The sequence below is a fragment of the Dipodomys merriami genome, unplaced genomic scaffold, assembly GCF_024711535.1.
Source record: "Dipodomys merriami isolate MVZ:Mamm:240054 unplaced genomic scaffold, mDipMer1.0.p SCAF_6, whole genome shotgun sequence".
Taxonomy (NCBI): Eukaryota; Metazoa; Chordata; class Mammalia; order Rodentia; family Heteromyidae; genus Dipodomys; species Dipodomys merriami.
The window spans coordinates 9,426,204-9,432,592 of NW_027206179.1; positions in this window are offsets into that span (position 1 = coordinate 9,426,204).

The window sequence follows — 6,389 nt, forward strand, 5'->3', positions numbered from 1 at the left end:
TTTTTTGTTTCTTTTGTATATTTTCTCCCCATGGTATAACCTTTATTTTTACTGTATTTGATTCCAGTACCCTGCATCTTATATATACTTTTTTTCTAATTTTGGGAGAGGAAGGGAAATAACAAAATGCTGAAACAATGATACAGGCTGACCCATAGTAACAATGAGATGCACTAGACACTATGTTGAAAATGAACTTTACAACTTCGGTGGGGGATGGAGGAGTTGAGATGATGGGGAGGGAAGGCATGGTAGGGGAAAAACAAAGGAGGAGGTAACAATGTTCGATAGGAAATGAACTCATTACCTTACTCATAACTCATATATTCTCTCTGTACAGTATCTTTACAGTAAAAATATATATTAAAAAAGAGTTTTTGCTCATTTTCTAGATGTGATAGTCACAAATGTTTGTGATCACCACATAAATTTGAATTTTTCTTGTATGCTTTTGGTTCCTCCTGTTTAATCTGCACTTAATCTTGTTATCCGTCCTTCTCAGTTTCCTTCATTGTTGTCTTTCTCATTTTTCTAAATTTTCAAGTATACTAACTTCCTGTCTGCCCCCTACCATATTGCATACTTTTCTAATACATTTCCTTAGTATTTTCCTCTTCACAAAGTTTCACCTTTTAACATGATACTTAGAGATAGTTTTGTTCAATACTTGTATATTTCTATTCATACCTTTGGTTTTTGGAATAATCCCAAGTCTCTTTTGTGGGAGCTTTCCCTATTTCTCTGTCTCTTTTTCTCTTCCTCATTCTCTATCTCCTTGTCTCTCTTCCTCTTCCCTCTCATTCTGCTTTGTGCATAGGGCTTTGGGAATGACTTGTATATGTTACAAAACTACTATTCAATTCAAGATCGCAATTTAGAAGACTTTGTGTGTTTTCTCTTAAGAGTTTAGTCTTATGGTTAAATGCCTATAATAAAAGGTACATAGTTTGCTCCAACATGGCACAGCATGACTTTCAATTTAGCCACTTTTTATTAATTTGGTGCATAGAAATTTGTGCATTAAATATACATAAGATCATTTCTGGTAACTTTACATTAATTTGGCATATAGAAATGACTGCATTCAATATACATAAGATTAATTCTTGTAATGGAATTACTTATGCGAATCTGTTGACACATAAACATATTTATCTGTCACATTTCAAAACTCTTAATTTGATAAGGAAAGCATTTCTTATAGTTTCAAATAGGTTGACTTAGTGAGCTCTATCTTATTTCAACAGAATCACATATTTAATACAGATATATACATTTGCATCCATTTCTTGTCTGTTCCAGTGCACCTTATGTGTGTCTTTTGAATTAATTAAATTTCTTTTTACATTTTTGAAGTCAGGGGCTAGACTGTCCTTTACCCTTTTCATTCAAGGCTGCTTTACCACTTACCATAGCTTCATTTCTACCTTTCTCATCTTTAATTAGAAATAACAGTCTCATGTATTTCCCTGCCCAGAATGACCTTGAATCTTTTCTCACATTCAGTTGTCTAATAAATACATGACTATGTAACTATTAATTTCTATTAATTAAATTTTAGTTGAAAATAAAACAATGTATTGACAAATAAAATTTTGTGTGTGTTCTTTTTTTGAGGACACACTGTTTAACAAATGAAAATGTTAAAGTATACTGTATTTCCAACTTCCTCAGTATGGTAATCAAAATATGATCAAAATACTTATCAGTTTCTACAATGTTTTGTCTATCTTTCTTATTTATTTTACAATTTCACTATCAGAGTCGAGTTTATATTATTGTGTAAAATACTGAATCCTCATTGTGTGATATGAAGTGGATGGGAGAATATTTTATTTTAGTGCATTTGCATAGTATTTTGCATTCCTTGCTAATTTCTTCTTGAGATTTCAGCAAAGTTACGCAACTCTCTTTTTTCTAACATTAAGGAATGAAGAGAATGCATATATGTATGGTTTTATGTGTTGAAACAAGTGTGTCTGGATGGCAGGCAGAGAGAATGCTAATGGCAATAAAAAATTTCACAGATAAATTGAAGGACAGAAATATAAAGAATGGAACAAGGAAAATGTAGCCACACGAAATTAGTTTTCTTTTGTGTTGCAAGAAAACTTTATTCATGAAAGCAGGCTGGATTTGGCCCCTGAGTCATGGTTTGCCTATCTTGGTTTTATATGGGCATGTGCGTGTCTGTGTGTGTGTGTGTTGTGTGTGTGAGAGCACGTGCGCACATGTGTGTCTGTGTGAGAGAGTGGTATTATGAATCAAAAGCTGTATGAAAATTTTTATCTGATTTTTTGTTTAGATATATTCAGTGAAAACATTAGGGATTTCAAATGCATGAATGAAATAAAATCCTGCAGGCCATTAGGATAATTTAAATTTTTAGAGGAAATAGCAAATAATGGATAAAGGCATGTCAGATCAAAATAATTTATGTACCCACATATTGTTATCATAATAAAATCCATATTTAGGGGCTGGGAAGGTGGCCCAGTGGTAGAGTGCTTGCCTTGCATAAATGAGGCCCTGGGTTCGATTCCTCAGCAATACATAAGTGGAAAAATAAAACGGAAGTGGTGCTGTGGCTCAAGTGGTAGAATACTATCCTTGAGCTGAAGAGCTGCCGGCCAGTGCCCAGGCCCAGAGTTCAGGCCCCATGACCGGCAAAAAAAGAAAGAAAGAAGGAAAGAAAGAAAGAAAGAAAGAAAGAAAGAAAGAAAGAAAGAAAGAAAGAAAGAAAGAAAGAAAGAAAGAAAGAAAGAAAGAAAGAAAGAAAGAAAGAAAGGAAGGAAGGAAGAAAGGAAGAAAGGAAGAAAGAAAGAAAGGAAGAAAGAAAGAAAGAAAGAAAGAAAGAAAGGAAGGAAGGAAGGAAGGAAGGAAGGAAGGAAGGAAGAAAGAAAGAAAGAAAGAAAGAAAGAAAGAAAGAAAGAAAGAAAGAAAGAAAGAAAGAAAGAAAGATCCATTTTTACCATATACCCTAGAAAATTTAAAGTAATACAAAAATTAACTTTAAAAGTCAATCTACTGGGGCTGGGAAAGTGGCTCAGTGGTACAGCGCTTGCCTTGCATGCCTGAGGCCCTGGGTTCAATTCCTCAGCACCACATAAGCAAAAAGAAAAAAGCCGGAAGTGGCGCTGTGGCTCAAGTGGTAGAGCGCTAGCCTTGAGCTGAAGAATTAAGGGACAGCGCCCAGGCCCAGAGTTCAGGCCCCATGACTGGACCCCCCACCAAAAAAAGTCAATCTACTTAGACTCGGAAAGATAACTTCTGTTTTATCTGTTTGGCACAAACTTAGTTTTTAATCCATTATGATAAAAGAAGCTAAATATACAAGCCCACAATAGACTTCATATATACCTTCAAATGTTGACTTTACAAAAAAATTTCCTAGGATTCAAAATCTAATGAAAGACCTGTAAAAGACCCCTACACTGAAAGGTAAAGGTTTAATGTAAGAAATTAGAAAACAATACATGATAAGAAATGCACTCATTACCTTGCCCATGTAATTGTAACCCCTCTGTATGGTATTTTCACAAGAAAAAAAAAAAGGAAAGAAATTGGAAAACCAGAAAATGGAAAGAATTCCTACGTTCACAAACTGGCAGAATTAAAATTCTGAATGTGGTTATGTTCCTAAAAGATACTATAGATTCAATGCTATTCCCCTGAAAATATCTGGGCATTTTTTGTGTTTTTTTTGTTTGTTTGTTTGCTTTTTGCAGGAACAGAAAAAGGAATCTTTGTCTGAATGTAGGCAGGGCAAAAAAGTTTATGGTGGACAAGAAATGTACTCATTACCTTAGGTATGTAACTGAAACCCCTCTTTATATCACCTTGACAATTTTAAAAAAAAGTTTATGGGATTTCTTGCAGTATGGATGGCAGATGTCTGTCCTCCCAACTCTGTAAGTGATGGAGATTGAGGGAATCAGAGCTCCAGTGCAGTCTTGTACAGATGTTAGTGTCCACAGTAGTGCACTCCTGTAATCATTCCTATGATGGGAATATACAAAATGATTGAATTTCTGGCCTATATTTAAGCCCAGTGGCTTGTTCACGGTATGGCACACAGTATACAGGCCAGTGTCTTGGCCTGGTTTGTGTCTCAGATAGGCAAATTCCTGCTAGTCATACTGAGGAGGAGAGGAGGGAGATAGGGACTTATTATGGCCCTAGTCATGGATTTTCATCTATTTCCAGAGGGGCCAGGAGCAGTATTCCAACACTCAGATCTCATTTAAGATGTGGGAAGGAAGGCACTGGTTTTCTTGAAGAATGAAGATGGAATATTGATAGGTATTGCATTGAATTTGTAGATAGCCTTGGGAAGTATGGCCATTTTCATGATTTTGATCCTTACAATCCTGGAGCATGGGAGGTTTTTCCAATTTCTATGTTCTGCTTTGATTTCCTTTTCCAGGTTTTTAAAGTTTTCATCATGGATGTCCTTCATTTCTTTGGTTAAATTAATTCCTAGGTATTTTATGTTTGTCGGGCTATTATGAATGGAGTTGCTTTCCTGATTTCAGCCATGCTTTTCTCATTGTTGGCATGCAGAAAGCCATTGATTTTTGAGGGTTGATTTTATACCCTGCTACTTTGCCAAAGTTTTGAATCAATTCAAGTAATTTGGGAGGACAGTCCATGGGATTCTTTAAATACAAGATCATGTCATCTGGGAAGAGGGCGAGTTTTACTTCATCTTTTCCTATTTGGAACCATCTTATGTTTTCATCTTGTCTTATTGCTGTAGCTAGGCATTCTAATAATAGATTGAGAGCAGTGGATAGAGTGGACATCCTTGTCTCATTCCTCAGTTAAGAGGAAATGGCATTAGTTTTTCACCATTAAGTATAATGCTGGCTGTAGGTTTGTCATATACAGGAATTGAGGTATTGAGGAATGTTCCCTGGATTCCGAATTTTTCCAGAACCTTCCTCATAAAGGGCAATTGGATCTTGTCAAATACTTTTTCTGCATCTATTGAGATAACCATGTGGTTCTTATCCTTGCTCTTGTTAATGTGATGAATTATATTAATTGATTTGCATATATTGAACCAGCTCTGTATCCCTGAAATAAATCCTGTTTGATTGTGGTGTAAGATTTTGGATGAATTGTTGAAGTCAATTGGCCAAAATTTTGTTGAGAAGTTTGCACCAATGTTCATCAAAGAAATGGGCCTATATTTCTTTCTTTGATGAGTCCCTGCCTGGTTTTCAGATGAGGGTTATGATGGCTTCATAGAATGAGTTCAGTAGTGAACTTGCTCTTTCAATTTCATTGAAGAGTTGGAGTAGTATTGGCGTGAGCCCTGCTTTGAAGGCCTTGTAGAATTCTACTGTAAATCTATCTAGTCCTGGACTTTTATTACATGGGAGGTCTCTTACTGATGTTTCTATTTCAATGCTTGATATGTGACTATTAAGATGGTTTAATATCTCTTGGTTTAGTTTTGGCATATTGAGATTTGCTAGGAAAAAGTCCATTTCTGCCATGTTCTCAAATGTATTAGCATAAGGTTTGAGAATTATTCCCTTGTAATGTTCTGAATTTTGGCTGTTTCTGTGGTTCTCTGAGTTTATTGATTTGGCTGTGTTCTCTTCTTTTTCTGATAAGATTTGCTAAGGGTCTATCAATTTTGTTAATATTTTCAAAGAACCAACTCTTTGTTGATTCTTTCTATGTTTTTCTTGGATTCTAATTAATTTAATTCTGATTAAATTATTATTTTTTCTTTTCATCTACTGGATTGGGGTTTATCTTGCTGCTCTATTTCAAAGAGGTTCAAATGTCTCATTAAATTGTTGATTTCAGATCTCTCCAACTTGTTGATGTAGGAATTCAGAGCTATAAACTTGCCTCTGAGTACTGCCTTTGCTGTGTCCCAGGGGAGCTGGTGATTGTGTTCATTTTTGCTGAATATCATGAACATTTAAATTTCCTTTCTAATCTCTTCCATAACCCACTAGTGGTTCAACAGTGTGTTGGTCAGCCTCCATGTGTTACAGGATTTTCTTTGGTGGCTTTTGGTGTTGAGTTCTAATTTTATTCCCTTGTTGTCTGAGAGAATGCACCGTATAACTGAAATGTTTCTGAATTTGGACGTTTGCTTTACGACCTAAAATGTCCTCTATTTTGGAAAATGTTCTGTGTGCTGCTGAGAAAAATGTGTATTCTGATGCTGCTGGGTGAAATATTCGGTAAATGTCTGTTAAATCTTGTTGATCTATGCAGTTGTTTAGAGCTGCGATTTCTCCGGTGTGTTTTTGCCGAGTTGATCTATCTAGTGGAGATAGTGGTGTGTTAAAGTCCCCAACACTTAATGTCTTTGGATCTATGTGAGATTTGAGGGAAAGTAGTGTTTCTTGGGTAAATTTGGG